Source organism: Scyliorhinus canicula, chromosome 6, assembly GCF_902713615.1.
Source record: "Scyliorhinus canicula chromosome 6, sScyCan1.1, whole genome shotgun sequence".
Lineage (NCBI taxonomy): Eukaryota > Metazoa > Chordata > Chondrichthyes > Carcharhiniformes > Scyliorhinidae > Scyliorhinus > Scyliorhinus canicula.
This window is the reverse complement of record NC_052151.1, coordinates 10,002,943-10,021,164: the sequence shown is the minus strand read 5'-3', so window position 1 is coordinate 10,021,164 and position 18,222 is coordinate 10,002,943. Positions and strand designations below refer to the sequence as shown.

The 18,222-nt window shown below is 47.5% G+C and overlaps 1 protein-coding gene across 6 annotated transcripts in view; it reads right to left on the bottom strand.

Annotated features, from left to right (window-relative positions):
• LOC119966976 (dynein heavy chain 8, axonemal-like) overlaps positions 1-18,222 on the bottom strand; it is a 1,648,910-nt gene that overhangs the window by 1,083,345 nt on the left and 547,343 nt on the right. The gene's annotated exons all lie outside the window — the stretch shown is intronic.

Sequence of the window (18,222 nt, the reverse complement as noted above, 5' to 3'; positions counted from 1 at the left end):
CTATTCCTACCACTAATATGAAAATGAAATGAAAAATGAAATGAAAATCGCTTATTGTCACGAGTAGGCTTCAATGAAGTTACTGTGAAAAGCCCCTAGTCGTCACATTCCGGCGCCTGTCCGGGGAGGCTGGTACGGGAATCGAACCGTGCTGCTAGCCTGCTTGGTCTGCTTTAAAAGCCAGCGATTTAGCCGAGTGAGCTAAACCAGCCCAATACTAGGCCAATACTTATCTGGATAAGGGAACCCGCCGGATCAGGGAACAATGGCCTCTTGCTCTGTACTGGATCTGCAGGCTTCCAGCTGGTATGGACTAAGGGGTCAGGAGTGTCTATCTCGTAGCGTGCGTTGTATGACACTTACTTGGTGATGCAGCAATCGGCCAGGCCTCTCCTTCTTACGTTCAAGTTCCTCGAGAGCTGCTGAGGTGTTCTGCTGGGAGGGCCGGCTAAGAGAGTGAACTGAACTTGGGACCTGTCTTTTATAGGTCCCAGGGGCTTCGCGCCCTTTTGGGCGGACCCCGAGCTTACTTCCAATCGATTGGATCCCATACAATGAGGATCAGAGGGACCGTGGTGTGCACGTACACCAGTCCTTAAGGTAACAGGGCATGTGAATGCAGTGGTTAAGAAGCCATGTGGTATACTTGCCTTCATTAGCCGATGCATAGACTTTAAGAGCAGGGAGGTTATGCTGGAAATGTATAAAATGTTGGTTGGGCCACGGCTAGAGCATTGTGTGCAGTTCTGGAATCCACATTACAGTAGGGATGTGATAGCACTGGAAAGGGTGAAGAGGAGATTTACCAGGTTGTTGCCTGGGCTGGAGAGTTTTAGCTATGAAGAGAGATTGATAAACTGTTGTGGAATCCCCACATGGTTCCGGACATAAGCAGTCCTGCCATGCCACACATTGTTTAATTGCAATACTAAAGTCGAAAGTTAAATAAACACAATAAAATGTTCATCAACTCCCGCCCTGCCTCGTGCCTTTTTTGTTTTGAAGCCACAACTCTCCCTGGAACTCACACACTGACTGATTGAATGGCTGAGTGGACCCAATGGGCTAAGTGGCCTAATTTTGCTCCTATGTCTTATGCCTGGCGATGTAACTGGCAAATTTCAAAATCTTGAATCTAAATAAAACCTAAAAGAACACAGCTGGGGACTAACATTGCATCTACTAGCTGTGTGTTTCACTTTGAAGAGGGAATGAGAGAATAAATGTACACCTCTTCACTTCTTTGTTTCCTTTTCACGACCACATGAAACAAATGAAAGAAAATTATTTTTTCCCCCAGTGAAGACATGAAAGAAATAATAAACTGCGCAAATAAACTTTACAAATATTTAAAAAGGATGAGCTTTGCTGAACTAAAGATGATGGACACAAATCACTGATATCTTGAATTGCAAGGTGACCAGTGAGGCATTAAACGGATTCCAATGGAGACATATACCTTGACATGTAGGTGTTATTCATGAAATCTCACACTTAGGATTGTCGAAATCAATTTCAAAGAAGAACTATTGAAAGGATAGGACATCGTTTGAAGGATCTTTATATGCTTACCACTCTAGGGTGGTCTTGAGGGTCTAACAAGACACTAGCTACTCGGAACATAGTCATTAATATGGATATTGACTCTTTCAAAGGCTAATGACTGGGCCATTATAAGCCATAAAACAAAAACCAGGTACAGACATCAGATAAACATTCCTTTATGAAACCAATGTGGAAGAAAGAGGCCCCTCAAAGTCATTCACCATCCTGACTTGGAAATATATTGCCATTCCTTTATTATTGCTGGGTCAAAATCCTGCAACTCCCTCCCTGATAGTGCGTGAACCTACATCACATACACTGTAGCGGTTCAAGAATGCTGCTCACCACCACCTTCTCATGGCCAATTGTAGAATCTCTACAGTGCAGGAGGCCATTCAGCACAGAGTCTGCACTGACCCTTCGAATAAGCACTCTGCCCATTTACAAGTGTCTACCCCTTCCTATCTCCATAATCCATAATCTAACCTGCATATCCCTGGACATTAAGGGACAATTTAGCGTGGCCAATCCACCTAATCCGCACATCTTTGGACTGTGGGAGGAAACCGGAGCACCCAGAGGAAACCCACGCAGACATGGGGAGAATGTATAAACTCCAAACAGGGAGTCACCTGAGGCCGTAATTGAATCCGGGTCGCTGGTGCTGTGAGGCAGTAGTGCCACTCTCCCAAGCACTTCTCATCTCCCCTGTGGCTCATCTACTCATTGCCGTCCTGCTCCCACTCACCAACCACACATCCCAGTCACCTTTACCATCCACCCTGGCATCTCGTCTGCTTACACTGTTCCGATCTCTTTTCTTGCAGGATAAGCTGCCTCACAATAGGTGGGTGAGATCCCTGACGGGTGGAGCGGTGCCTGAGTTGACCCTCTCGACATTTAAACAGAGAGCCATCCAGCTGGCCGAGGAGACAGAGAACCACTTCTGCTCTGTGGGCGAGTTGGGCATCAAAAAAAAATCAAGTGAGGAACCAGAACATCATCATCCATCACACCACCGAATGTGAGTTTTGTCTCTTTTATCCTTAGATCCCTGCCATGCACTAATATAATCTCTCTTCACTAGCTGTTAAATCAGGGAAGCAGCACAGTGCCTCCTGAGTAGCTCTTTGAGGAATAATGCACTCTCCCATGGCTAGCCATCATCATCCTCCTGCAATGTTACTACAACGGGCAACCACTCCTTTCCCATTACACAAGCCATATCAGTTAGGGTTTGTGCTGCCAGACAGGAAGGGACATCAGCTTGAGCGGATGTAATCACTGGCCCTAATTCTGATCATCCACAAAGCAGAAGGTTATGAGGGTGTCCCATCTGCTTCCTCCAGGGCTTCCTCTTCATCGCCATCCTCAATGTCCTCTTCATCAGAGGAGGTGTGCCAGTCATCCATCCTCTCCTCAAACAGCTCCATACTCCGTTGAAGTGGCAGGTTGTTGAGGGCGCAGCACACAACCACAATACGCAACAACCTCTTGGGACTAATATTGGAGGACTCCATGAGACAAGTCCAGGCGGCAGAACCGCATTTCAACATTAAAATCATCTGCTCTACCAAAATGTGAGCAACAGCATGAACCTCGTTATGTCGGGTCTCTGCTGCACTCAGAGCAGGCAGCATCAGCAATATCATAAGAGAGTACCTACCCCTTATCCCCAAAACTATAGCCATTGTGTTCCATCAAGGACATACCCATCAGAGAGCAGCTAAGGATGAAACTGTCGTGAATGTTCCCTGGAAATCAAGCACACATCTGGAGGATGCGTTTTGTGCGAGCGCAACATTGAGGTAGTGGAAGCACTTGCGGTTGATAAAGGGGACTCCCTGATGCCATGGGAATTGGAGATCCACGTGGGGCGCATTCAATGACTCCCTGCACTTGTGAAAAGCTTTAGCACAGGGCTAAATCGCTGGCTTTGAAAGCAGACCAAGGCAGGCCAGACGCACGGTTCGACTCCCGTAACAGCCTCCCCGAACAGGCACCGGAATGTAGTGACTAGGGGCTTTTCACAGTAACTTCATTTGAAGCCTACTTGTGACAATAAGCAATTTTCATTTCATTTCATTTCATCTGGGCAAATTCCACAAGTTTCCTGGGTAGCCTGGTCCCAGGTTAAATTGATGTAATTATGAGCCAGAAAGAAGCCAAATGGATAAAAATTGACTGCCTGCAACGTTTAAAGGCACAGACAGTGGATGCAATGCCAACTCCTGAAGAAGGTGACACAGATGAGCTACCTTATCCTTGGATACAGTAAGAAGTCTGACAACACCAGGTCAATGTCCAACAGACTCATTTGGAATCACTAGCTTGCAGAGCGCAGGTCCTTCACCAGGTGAGTCAAGAGGTAGGTTACACAAACATATAAAAGACAAAGCCAATGATGCAAGCTGATACTTTGAATGTGAGTCTTTGCAGGTTATTAAGTCTTTACAGGTTCAGACGGTGCGACTGGAGTGAGGGATAATCACAGGTTTAAGAAGTGTGAATTGTCTCAAGCAAGTACATTTGGTAGGATTTTGCAAGCCTAGGCCAGAGGGTGGGGGTTAAATGTGAGACATGAATTCAAGGTCACCGCTGAGGCCGTACTCATGCGTGCGGAACAAGGATATCAGTTTCTGCTCGTCGATACTGTGTTGTCATGCGTACTGAAGGCCACCTTGGAGAACGCTTACCCGAAGATCAGAGGCTGAATGCTCCTGACTGCTGAAGTGTTCCTCAACTCTATGGGAACATTCCTGCCTGGGATTGGCCCGCGAAGTCCGTTCATCCGTTGTCGCAGCAACTGTATGGTCTCGTCAATGTACCATGCTTCGGGACATCCTTTCTTGCAGCTTATGAGGTAGACAACGTGGGCGGAGTCGCACGAGCATGTACCTGGTGGGTGGTGTTGTCATGTGTAATGGTGGTATCCATGTTGATGATCGGGCATGTCTTGCAGAGGTTGCCATGGCAGGGTTGTGTGCTGTTGTGGTCACTGTTCTTTTGAAGACTGTATAGTTTGCTTCAAACAATAGTCTGTCGGAGTTTGCGCGATTGTTTGAAGGCGTGTAGTGGGGGTGTGGGGATGGCATTGGCAAGATCGTCATCTTCATCAATGACGTGTTGAAGGCTCCGAAGAAAATGTTATACTTTCTCCGCTCCGGGGAAGTTCTGGGCGATGAAGGGTACTCTGTCGGTTGTGTCCTGTGTTTATTTTCTGAGGAGGTTGGTGCGTTCTTTCGCTATGACGCATTGGAACTGTCGATCTATGAGTCGAGCGCCATATCCCATTCTTATGAGGGTGCCTTTCAACGTCTGTAGATGTCCGTTACGTTCCTAATCTGAGCAGATCCTGTGCATGCGGAGGGCTTGTCCATAAGGGATGTCTTCTTTAATGTTTTTCAGATGGAAGCTGGAGAAGTGGAGCATAGTGAGGTTATCCGTGGGCTTGTGGTAAAGCGAAGTGCTGAGGTGACCGACCTGGATGGACATACGTGTGTCCAAGAATGCAACTGATTCTGGAGAGTAGTCCATGGTGAGTCTGATGGGGTGGAGCTTATTGATGTCATTGTGTAGTCGTTTCAGTGATTCTTCGCCGTGGGTCCAAAGAAAAAAATGGCATCAATGTATCTGGTGTATAGCGTCAGTTGACGGTCCTGTGAGGTGAAAATGTCTTGTTCAAACTTGTGCATGAAGATGTTGGTGCATTCAGATGCGAATTTGGTCCCCATGACTGTTCCGTGTGTCTGGATGAAGAACCTGTTGTCGAAGGTGAAGACGTCGTGATCCAGGATGAAGCGGATGAGTTGTAGAATTGCGTCTGGAGATTGGCAGTTGTCGGTGCTGAGGCTGACGTCATGGGGGATGCTGGTGTAGAGTGCCGAGATGTCCATTGTGACAAGGAACGTTCCTGGTTCAACTGGTGACGTGGGTGCTGACTTTCTCCCAGAGGTTCGTAGTGTCGCGGCAGAAGGTGCGGGTTCCTTGCATGATGGGTTTCAAGATGCCCTCGATGTAGCCAGAGAGGTTCTCACACAAGGTCCAATTGCCTGATACGATAGGGCGGTCTGGTGTGTGGCCTTGTGTATTTTCAGGAGGCAGTAGAGAACTCCAGTGCAGGGAGCAGGTGGGATGAGAGCACGTAGTGTGCTCTGAAGGTCTGGATACAAGGTCTTGATCAGTCTGTTGCGTTGGAGGGTGTGTTCTTTGGTCGGATCTACAGGTAACTGTCTGTAGTTGGCCATTGAGTTATCGGTACACTTCTTTGCAGTAGTGCTTTCTGTTCGATATGTCGGTGGCCCTTCCTTCGTCTGCTGGTTTGATGACAATGTTGCGGTTGGTCTTGAGAGTGCGGTATTGATGGTATTGCATTTTCTTGGGCGACTTTCGCCGCTGTCTTTATGAATGCAACTGATGAATCTGGCATTGACGCGACTCATGATATCTTGAGCATACATGTCAAGTCTAGGGCAGCGCCATCCAGAGGGATCTAATTCAACTCTTTCCTCTTCGGCTGCTGCAGTGCAGATCTCCATGTCTGCTGTTCCGGTTCATTGGTTGGCTCATTGGGTTCGATGTAGGCCTCTTTGGGTCTGTGGAAGAACCCCTGGAGCCTCATTCGCATGATGAATTCCTCTGTGTCTGCGGCGAGACTGATGGGGTCCATTATGGTGGTGGTGCAGAAATTGGGCCCTCTGCTGAGGACTTTGATTTAGTCTGGCTGAAGGATGTTGTCCGAAAAGTTGACAATGGATTTCCCTGTATTGTTTTCTACTGTGGTACCGGGGGAGGCTTGCTTGCTTCTGGTGGTGATGCCGAGTTTCTCAAGCTTCCTCTTCTTGGTGTGCATGTAGGTGGCCTTGTCTGCTTGGCGGTGTCTTAGAACATCAGGTTAAAGTCCAACAGTTTATTTAGAATCACGAGCTTTCAGAGCACAACTCCTTCATCTGGTGAGTGAAGAGGTAGGTTACACAAACACAGCATATAAAGACAAAGCCAATGATGCAAGATGAGACTTTGAATCTGAGTCTTTGCAGGTAATTCAGGGCGTGATTCTCCCGTATCCGGCGGGTGGGGGGTCCCGGCGGGGCAGACTGGCGTGAACCACTCCGGTGTCGGGCCGCCCCAAAGGTGCGGAATCCTCCGCACCTTTAGGGGCTAGGCCTGCCCCGGAGTGGTTGGCGCCCCACTGGCTGGTGTGGAAGGCCTTTGGTACCACACTAGCCGGGGCCGAAGGGATTCTCCCATCCGGCGCGGGTCTGCGCATGCGCGGGATCGTCAGTGGCTGCTGATGTCATCCCCGCGCATGGGCAGGGGGGTTTCACCGATGCGTCGGCCATGATGGAGGCTGACATGGCCGGCGTGAAGGAAAAGAGTGCCACCATGGCACAGGCCCGTGGGCACCTACCGCGGGCCAGGTCACCGTGGGGGTACCCCCCGCAGCAAGATTGCCCGGCGAACCCCCCAGGACCCCGGAGCCAGCCCGCGCCGCCAGGTTCCGTAAGGGTCCGAGTCCAATTTACGCCGGCGGGACTGGCATAGAACCAGCAGGAGTTCAGCCCATCACGGGCCGGAGAATCAGCATGGGGGGGCCCGCTGACCAGCGGTGGCGGGATCCACGTCCCCCCCGGCGATTCTCCGACCCGGCCGGGGGGGGGGGGGGGGGGGAGAGAGCGTGATTGGCGGCCGGTGGGGGCGGGATCCACGTCACCCCCCCCGGCGATTCTCCGACCCGGCCCGGGGGTGGGTGTCGGAGAATCCCGCCCTAAGTTTTTACAGTCTCACTGCATTTAACATTGCAATGAATTTACTGTGAAAAGCCACTAGTCACCACATTCAGGCGCCTATCCGGGTGTGGTAGTATGACTAGAGATACTACGGTGACTAGGAGTGTGAGCTGCTATTGGTGGAGAAGGCTCGCTGCTCATTGGCCCAAGTGTTGCTTTCTCATTGGTCAAGACGAAGGTAGCTCCGCCCAATGAGGCGGGGTACAAGAACCCGAGTTTCCCAGCAGCCATCGTTCTTTCTGTACTCAAGCTGCTGGGGAAACATCTTGTAGATTAAAGCCTTCAATTCGGACTACTCCTTCATTTCTATGGTTATTGATCGCACATCACCGGGTACACAGAGGGAAAATTCTGAATGTCCAAATTACCTAACGGCACGTCTTTTGGAACTATGGGAGGAAACTGGAGCACCCAGAGAAACCCATGCAGACACAGGGAGAACATGCGGACTCAGCACAGACAGTGTCCCAAGACGGGAATTGAACCTGGGACCCTGGCACTGTGAAGCAGAAGTGCAACCCACTGTGCTACCGTGCCGCCCATAGAACAGAGAGTATAGAAGTAGGCAGGAATCTAACATCAGGCAGAGCAAAAAAGGGGATAAAGATGATAAGGGGGTGGCCGATGGAGGACTGAAGGTGTTGTCCGTAAATATGCATAGTTTACGAAACAAGGTAAATGAGCTTGTTGCGTACATTGAAATTGACCGTTACGATGTTGTGGGCATTACAGAGACGTGGCTGCAAGTGGATCAGGGCTGGGATCTAAATATACAAGGATATGTGTCCTATTGAAAGGACAGGGAGATGGGAAGATGGGATGGGGTTGCATTGTTAGTAAGGAATGAAATTATACCAATAGCAAGAAGTGACAGAAGATCAGAGGGTATAGAATCTCTGTGGGTAGAGTTGAGGAATTGGAAAGGGAAAAAGACCCTGATTGGGGTTATGTACAGTCTCCCGAGCAGTAGTCAGATGTGGGGCAGAAAATAAATCAGGAGCTAGAAAAGGAATATAAGAAAGGCAATATTACAATAATTATGGGGGACTTCAATATGCAGGTAGAACTGGGAAAATCAGGTTGGTAGTGGATCCCAAGAAAAGGAATTTGTGGAATGTCTACAAGATGTTTTTTTAGAGCAGCTTGTGAGCCCACAAGTGAACAGGCAATTCTAGATTTGGTGATGTGTAATGAGGCAGACCTGATTAGGGAACTTAAGGTGAAGGAACCATTGGGGGGGCAGTGACCACAATATGATAGAATTCACCCTGCAGTCTGAAGGGAGAAGCTCGAATCAGATGTAACGGTATTACAATTGAATAAAGGTAACTACAAAGACATGAGGGAGGAGCTGGCCAGATTTGATTGGAAAGGGAGCCTTGCAGGGAAGACAGTGGAACATCGATGGCATGAGTTTTTGGGGGTTATTCGGGAGGCACAACAGAAATTTATCCCAAGGAGGAGGAAACATGCAAAGGGGAGAACGAGGCATCCATGGCTGATAAGGGAGGTCAAGGACAGCATATTCAAGGTGAAACCAAAGAGAAAATGCTGGAAAATCTCGGCAGGTCTGGCAGCATCTGCAGGAAGAGAAAAGAGCTAATGTTTCAAGTCCAGATTACCCTTCTTCAAAGCCAGAGGATTGGGAAGTCTTTAAAAGCGAGCAGAGGACAACAAAAAAAAATAAGGGGAGAAGATGAAATATGAGTGTAAACTAGCTAATAACATAAAAGAAGATAGCAAGAGGTTTTTCAATACATAAAAGGTAAGAGAGAGGCAAGACTAGACATTGTACTACTGGAAATTCAGGCTGGAGAAATAGTAATAGGATACAAAGAAATGCAGAGGAACTGAATAGTTACTTTGCATCAGTCTTCACTGTGGAAGACACCAGTGGAATACCAGGACTTCAGGAGAATCAGGGGGCAGAGGTGAGTGCAGTGGCCATCATTAAGGAGAAGGCTCTGGGGAAACTGAAAGGTCTGAAGGTGGATTATTCACCTGGACCAGATGGACTACATCCCAGTTTTCTCAAGGAGATAGCTGAGGAGATTGTGGAGGCATTGGTGGTGATCATTCAGGAATCACTGGAGACAGGAAGGGTCCCAGAGGACTGGAAAATGGCTAATCCAACACCCCTGTTTAAAAAGGGAGGGAGACAGAAGATGGGAAATTACAGACCTGTTACCCTGACTGATTTTACAGTCCATTATTAAAGATGAGTTTGCGGAACACTTGGAGGTGCCTGATAAAATAGGATGACAGCCGGTTACTAGTGGTGTGTCTCAGGGTCGTGTTGGGATTACAACTTTTCACAAGAAACATTAATGATCTGGAAGAAGGAACTGAGGGCACTGTTGCTAAGTTTGCAAATGATACAAAGATTGGGCAAAGAAGTGGCAGATGGAATGCAATGTGGAAAAGTGTGAGGTTATGCATTTTGGTAGCAAGAATGGAGGCATAGACTATTTTCTAAATGGGATAAGGCTTAGGAAATCAGAAGCACAAAGAGACCTGGGAGTCCTTGTTCAAGATCCAGCAGAGGGCAGCAGAGCAGAGCTACTGATCAGCTGTTTTGGGGAAATTTGCATACGTGCAGTGCGGTCAGCCTAATTTGAAGGTGTACCTGCGAAGAAGACCCGAGGAGTTTGAGTGAAGGCAAGCATCCAGCAGAGGGCAGCAGAGCAGAGCTACTGATCAGCTGTTCTGGGGAAATTTGCATACGTGCAGTGCGGTCAGCCTAATTTGAAGGTGGTTTGTGGAGGGGCTGTTGTCAAGTGACAGTTAAACCCGAAACACTTCATCAGTTTTTCCCACCCTACCTCCTCCTCTAACCAAAAAAAACCCACGGTTGTTGGGAAGCGGGAGCAGGGGCTTGTCGTGAAGGTGAGTGAGTGCCTTTAAATTTGCTTACCTTTCAGCGGGAGCAGGGTTTGAGGGAATATCAGGTAAGCTCTTCCTTTCTTTTTCTTTTCTTTTTCTTGTTTTTTTTAAATCTAGAGGTGATGTCAGGGAAGGCAGTACAATGCTCCTCCTGCGGAATGTTTGAGGTGCGGGACGCCGTCAGTGTCCCTGCTGATTTCATCTGTGGGAAGTGCACCCAACTCCAGCTCCTCAAAAACCGTGTTAGGGACCTGGGCTTGAGCTGGATGAACTTCGGATCATTCGGGAGGCAGAGGGGGGTCATAGATAGGAGCTTCAGGGAAGTAGTTACACCAAGCGAGCACTTTTCCAGCAGACACATCCGGAGTGAGACTCATACAGAGTGGGAGATTGAAACTTGGTAATTTGGTGCAGTGAGGTAAATCAGCAAAGGTAAGTGGAAAATCTAATTCTGCTGTTTTTCAGTTAAAGGTGCAGTGTGGAGCTTAGTGACTGATTGGTTGAAGCTGCCCCCACCCTAATTGCTGAGAGGCAGTTATCTGTCAATCACCTGAGGCCTGTTGAGGCCTGTTTAGGGGCACATTGTATTATTCTCTTTGAAGTTAAGGTTTTTTTTGAGTCATCGGTTAGCTGAGGTCTGTATAAAAGACAGACAGAGAGCGCACACAGTAAGCGAGCACTTTTCCAGGAGACACATCCGGAGTGAGACTCATACAGAGTGGGAGATTGAAACTTGGTAATTTGGTGCAGTGAGGTAAATCAGCAAAGGTAAGTGGAAAATCTAATTCTGCTGTTTTTCAGTTAAAAGTGCAGTGTGGAGCTTAGTGTCTGATTGGTTGAAGCTGCCCCCACCCTAATTGCTGAGAGGCAGTTATCTGTCAATCACCTGAGGCCTGTTGAGGCCTGTTTAGGGGCACATTGTATTATTCTCTTTGAAGTTAAGGTTTTTTTTGAGTCATCGGTTAGCTGAGGTCTGTATAAAAGACAGACAGAGAGCGCACACAGTAAGCGAGCACTTTTCCAGGAGACACATCCGGAGTGAGACTCATACAGAGTGGGAGATTGAAACTTGGTAATTTGGTGCAGTGAGGTAATTCAGTGCAGAGTGTGAGGAGGTGCTTTTTAACCCTGGTAAGTGACTGGTAAGTAGTCTCTCTTTTTCTTTTCATTGTCTAATTTATTTATTTTTATTTTGAAATTCTAGTAGTTTAAGTTTACCAAGGGTTTAAGACATGGCAGGAGATCCCAGACCCGTGTCATGCTCCTCGTGTGCGATGTGGGAGCTCAGGGACACGTCCACTGTCCCTGGCTCCTTCACGTGCAAGAAGTGTGTTCAGTTGCAGCTCTTGTTAGACCGCTTGACAGCTCTGGAGCTGCGGATGGACTCACTTTGGAGCATCCGTGATGCTGAGGAGGTCGTGGATAGCACGTTTAGCGAGTTGGTCACACCGCAGGTGAAGGTTACTGAGGGAGATAGAAAATGGGTGACCAAAAGAAAGAGCAAGAGTAGGAAGGCAGTGCAGGTGTCCCCTGCGGTCATCTCCCTGCAAAACAGATATACCGCTTTGGATACTGTTGAGGAAGATGGCTCACCAGGGGAAGGCAGCAGCTGCCAGGTTCATGGCACCGTGGCTGGCTCTGCTTCACAGCAGGGCAGGAAGAAAAATGGCAGGGCTATAGTGATAGGGGACTCGATCGTAAGGGGAATAGACAGGCGGTTCTGTGGACGCAATCGAGACTCCAGGATGGTATGTTGCCTCCCTGGTGCAAGGGTCAAGGATGTCTCGGAGCGGCTGCAGGACATTCTGGGGGGGGGGGGGGGAAGTTGAACAGCCAGCTGTCGTGGTGCACATAGGCACCAACGATATAGGTAAAAAACGGGATGAGGTCCTACAAGCGGAATTCAGGGAGTTAGGAGTTAAACTAAAAAGTAGGACCTCAAAGGTAGTAATCTCAGGATTGCTACCAGTGCCACGAGCTAGTCAGAGTAGGAATGTCAGGATAGATAGGATGAATGCGTGGCTCGAGAGATGGTGCAAGAGGGAGGGATTCAAATTCCTGGGGCATTGGGACCGGTTCTGGGGGAGGTGGGACCAGTACAAACCGGACGGTCTGCACTTGGGCAGGACTGGAACCGATGTCCTAGGGGGGGTGTTTTCTAGAGCTGTTGGGGAGGGTTTAAACTAATGTGGCAGGGGGATGGGAACCAATGCTGGAAGTTGGAAGGTAGTAAAACAGGGACAGAAACAAAAGGAAGTAAGGGGAAAAGTGCAAGGCAGAGAAGACATAGTCAGAAATCCATAAGGGCGACAGTACAAGGTACAGTGACTGAGGGGAGCACAGTGAATAGGCCCAGTAATAACAAAAGGAATAAAACTGGAGATGTTAAGATTCAAAACAGAGGTAAAAAAACCAACATAAGTGTACTTTACCTGAATGCTCGTAGTATTCGGAATAAAGTAAATGAGTTGGTGGCACAAATCATCGTAAATGACTATGATTTAGTGGCCATTACTGAAACATGGTTAAAGGATGGTCACGACTGGGAGTTAAATATCCAAGGGTATCAAACTATTTGGAAGGACAGAGTGGATGGTAAGGGAGGTGGTGTTGCTCTGTTATTTAAGGATGACATCCGGGCAATAGTAAGGGATGACATCGGTGCTATGGAGGATAAGGTTGAATCCATTTGGGTGGAAATCAGGAACAGTAAGGCGAAAAAGTCACTGATAGGAGTAGTCTATCGGCCACCAAATAGTAACGAGATGGTGGGGCAGGCAATAAACAAAGAAATAACTGATGCATGTAGAAATGGTACAGCAGTTATCATGGGGGATTTTAATCTACATGTCGATTGGTTTAACCAGGTCGGTCAAGGCAACCTTGAGGAGGAGTTTATAGAATGTATCCGCGATAGTTTCCTAGAACAGTATGTAATGGAACCTACGAGGGAACAAGCGGTCCTAGATCTTGTCCTGTGTAATGAGACAGGATTGATTCATGATCTCATAGTTAGGGATCCTCTCGGAAGGAGCGATCACAATATGGTGGAAATTTAAAATACAGATGGAGGGTGAGAAAGTAAAATCAAATACTAGTGTTTTGTGTTTAAACAAAGGAGATTACAAGGGGATGAGAGACGAACTAGCTAAGGTAGACTGGGAGCTAAGACTTTATGGTGGAACAGTTGAGGAACAGTGGAGAATCTTCCAAGCGATTTTTCACAGTGCTCAGCAAAGGTTTATACCAACAAAAAGGAAGGACGGAAGAAAGAGGGAAAATCGACCGTGGATATCTAAGGAAATAAGGGAGAGTATCAAATTGAAGGGAAAAGCATATAAAGTGGCAAAGATTGCTGGGAGATTAGAGGACTGGGAAATCTTTAGGGGGCAACAGAAAGCTACTAAAAAAGCTATAAAGAAGAGTAAGATAGAGTATGAGAGTAAACTTGCTCAGAATATAAGAACAGACAGTAAAAGTTTTTACAAATATATAAGACAAAAAAGAGTGGCTAAGGTAAATATTGGTCCTTTAGAGGATGAGAAGGGAGTTTTAATAATGGGAAATGAGGAAATGGCTGAGGAACTGAACAGGTTTTTTGTGTCGGTCTTCACAGTGGAAGACACAAATAACATGCCAGCGACTGATAGAAATGAGGCTATGACAGGTGAGGACCTTGAGAGGATTGTTATCACTAAGGAGGGAGTGATGGGCAAGCTAATGGGGCTAAAGGTAGACAAGTCTCCTGGCCCTGATGGAATGCATCCCAGAGTGCTAAAAGAGATGGCTAGGGAAATTGCAGATGCACTAGTGATAATTTACCGAAATTCACTAGACTCTGGGGTGGTCCCGGTGGATTGGAAATTAGCAAACGTGACGCTACTGTTTAAAAAAGGAGGTAGGCAGAAAGCAGGAAATTATAGACCAGTGAGTTTAACTTTGGTAATAGGGAAGATGCTGGAATCTATCATCAAGGAAGAAATTGCGAGGCATCTGGATAGAAATTGTCCCATTGGGCAGACGCAGCATGGGTTCGTAAAAGGCAGGTCATGCCTAACTAATTTAGTGGAATTTTTTGAGGACATTACCAGTGCAGTAGATAACGGGGAGCCGATGGATGTGGTATATCTGGATTTCCAGAAAGCCTTTGACAAGGTGCCAAACAAAAGGTTGCTGCATAAGATAAAGATGCATGGCATTAAGGGTAAAGTAGTAGCATGGATAGAGGATTGGTTAATTAATAGAAAGCAAAGAGTTGGGATAAATGGGTGTTTCTCTGGTTGGCAGTCAGTAGCTAGTGGTGTCCCTCAGGGATCCGTGTTGGGCCCACAATTGTTCACAATTTACATAGATGATTTGGAGTTGGGGACCAAGGGCAATGTGTCCAAGTTTGCAGATGACACTAAGATGAGTGGTAAAGCGAAAAGTGCAGAGGATACTGGAATTCTGCAGAGGGATTTGGATAGGTTAAGTGAATGGGCTCGGGTCTGGGAGATGGAATACAATGTTGACAAATGTGAGGTTATCCATTTTGGTAGGAATAACAGCAAACGGGATTATTATTTAAACGATAAAATATTAAAGCATGCCGCTGTTCAGAGAGACTTGGGTGTGCTAGTGCATGAGTCACAGAAGGTTGGTTTACAAGTGCAACAGGTGATTAAGAAGGCAAATGGAATTTTGTCCTTCATTGCTAGAGGGATGGAGTTTAAGACTGGGGAGGTTATGTTGCAATTGTATAAGGTGTTAGTGCAGCCACACCTGGAGTATTGTGTTCAGTTTTGGTCTCCTTACTTGAGAAAGGACGTACTGGCGCTGGAGGGTGTGCAGAGGAGATTCACTAGGTTAATCCCAGAGCTGAAGGGGTTGGATTATGAGGAGAGGTTGAGTAGACTGGGACTGTACTCGTTGGAATTTAGAAGGATGAGGGGGGATCTTATAGAAACATTTAAAATTATGAAGGGAATAGATAGGATAGATGCGGGCAGGTTGTTTCCACTGGCGGGTGACAGCAGAACTAGTGGGCATAGCCTCAAAATAAGGGGAAGTAGATTTAGGACTGAGTTTAGGAGGAACTTCTTCACCCAAAGGGTTGTGAATCTGTGGAATTCCTTGCCCAGTGAAGCAGTTGAGGCTCCTTCATTACATGTTTTTATGGTAAAGATAGATAGTTTTTTTGAAGAATAAAGGGATTAAGGGTTATGGTGTTCGGGCCGGAAAGTGGAGCTGAGTCCACAAAAGATCAGCCATGATCTAATTGAATGGCGGAGCAGGCTCGAGGAGCCAGATGGCCTACTCCTGCTCCTAGTTCTTATGTTCAAAGACTGGAGATAGATGGGTAACTGTAAGAGGGACTGGGAAGAAGCAGTCAGTGCAGGGACCCCCTGCGGTAGTTCCCCTGAGTAACAAGTATACCGTTTTGGATACTTGTGGGGGGGACGACTTACCAGGGGTAAGCCATGGGGTACGGGCATCTGGCACGGAGTCTGTCCCTGTTGCTCAGAAGGGAAGGGGGTTAAGGAGTAGAACATTAGTAATTGGGGACTCAATAGTCTGGGGCACAGATAGGAGCTTTTGTGGGAGCGAGAGAGACTCACGTTTGGTATGTTGCCTCCCAGGTGCAAGGGTACGTGATGTCTCGGATCGTGTTTTCCAGGTCCTTAAGGGGGAGGGGGAGCTGCCCCAAGTCGTAGTCCACATTGGCACTAACGACATAGGTAGGAAAGGGGACAAGGATGTCAGGCAGGCCTTTAGGGAGCTAGGATGGAAGCTCAGAGCGAGAACAAACAGAGTTGTTATCTCTGGGTTGTTGCCCGTGCCACGTGATAGTGAGACGAGGAATAGGGAGAGAGAGTAATTAAACACGTGGCTACAGGGATGGTGCAGGTGGGAGGGATTCAGATTTCTGGATAACTGGGGCTCTTTCTGGGGAAGGTGGGACCTCTATAGACAGGATGGTCTACATCTGAACCTGAGGGGCACCAATATCCTGGGGGGGGAGATTTGTTAGTGCTCTTTGGGGAGGGTTTAAACTAATTCAGCAGGGGCATGGGAACCTGGATTGTAGTTTTGGGGTACGGGAGATTGAGAGTATAGAGGTCAGGAGCACATATTTGACTTCGCAGGAGGGTGCCAGTGTTCAGGTAGGTGGTTTGAAGTGTGTCTACTTCAATGCCAGGAGTATACGAAATAAGGTAGGGGAACTGGCAGCATGGGTTGATACCTGGGACTTCAATATTGTGGCCATTTCAGAGACATGGATAGAGCAGGGACAGGAATGGTTGTTGCAGGTTCCGGGGTTTAGGTGTTTTAGTAAGCTCAGAGAAGGGGAAAAAGAGGGGGAGGTGTGGCGCTGCTAGTCAAGGACAGTATTACGGTGGCGGAAAGGATGCCAGATGGGGACTCTTCTTCCGAGGTAGTATGGGCTGAGGTTAGAAACAGGAAAGGAGAGGTCACCCTGTTGGGAGTTTTCTATAGGCCACCAAATAGTACTAGGGATGTAGAGGAAAGGATGGCGAAGATGATCCTGGAAAAGAGCGAAAGTAACAGGGTAGTTGTTATGGGAGACTTTAACTTTCCAAATATTGACTGGAAAAGATATAGTTCGAGTACATTAGATGGGTCGTTCTTTGTACAATGTGTGCAGGAGGGTTTCCTGACACAATATGTTGACAGGCCAACAAGAGGCGAGGCCACATTGGATTTGGTTTTGGGTAATGAACCAGGCCAGGTGTTAGATCTGGAGGTAGAGGGCAGCACGGTGGCCTAGTGGTTAGCACAACCGCCTCACGGCGCTGAGGTCCCAGGTTCGATCCCGGCTCTGGGTCACTGTCCGTGTGGAGTTTGCACATTCTCCCCGTGTCTGCGTGGGTTTCGCCCCCACAACCCAAAAATGTGCAGAGTAGGTGGATTGGACACGCTAAATTGCCCCTTAATTGGAAAAAATAATTGGGTAATCTAAATTTAAAAAAAGAAAAAAAAGATCTGGAGGTAGGTGAGCACTTTGGAAACAGTGACCACAATTCGGTGACCTTTACGTTAGTGATGGAAAGGGATAAGTATACCCCGCAGGGCAAGAGTTATAGCTGGGGGAAGGGCAATTATGATGCCATTAGACATGACTTAGGATGTGTAGGTTGGAGAAGTAGGCTGCAAGGGTTGGGCACACTGGATATGTGGAGCTTGTTCAAATAACAGCTGTTGCGTGTTCTTGATAAGTACGTACCAGTCAGGCAGGGAGGAAGGGGTAGAGCGAGGTAACCGTGGTTTACCAAAGAAGTGGAATCTCTTGTTAAGAGGAAGAAGGAGGCCTATGTGAAGATGAGGCGTGAAGTTTCAGTTGGGGCGCTTGATAGTTACAAGGAAGCGAGGAAGGATCTAAAGAGAGAGCAAAGACGAGCAAGGAGGGGACATGAGAAGTCTTTGGCAGGTAGGATCAAGGAAAACCCAAAAGCTTTCTATAGGTATGTCAGGAATAAAAAAATGACTAGGGTAAGAGTAGGGCCAGTCAAGGACAGTGGTGGGAAGTAGTGTGTGGAGGCTGAGGAGATAAGCGAGATACTAAATGAATACTTTTCGTCAGTATTCACTCAGGAAAAAGATAGTGTTGTGGAGGAGAATGCTGAGACCCAGGCTATTAGAATAGATGGCATTGAGGTGCGTAGGGAAGAAGTGTTGGCAATTCTGGACAAGGTGAAAATAGATAAGTCCCCGGGGCCTGATGGGATTTATCCTAGGATTCTCTGGGAAGCCAGGGAAGAGATTGCTGAGCCTCTGGCTTTGATTTTTATGTCATCATAGGCTACAGGAATAGTGCCAGAAGACTGGAGGATAGCAAATGTGGTCCCTTTGTTCAAGAAGGGGTAACTATAGGCCGGTGAGCCTCACGTCTGTTGTGGGTAAAGTCTTGGAGAGGATTATAAGAGATACGATTTATAATCATCTAGATAGGAATAATATGATTAGGGATAGTCAGCATGGTTTTGTGAAGGGTAGGTCATGCCTC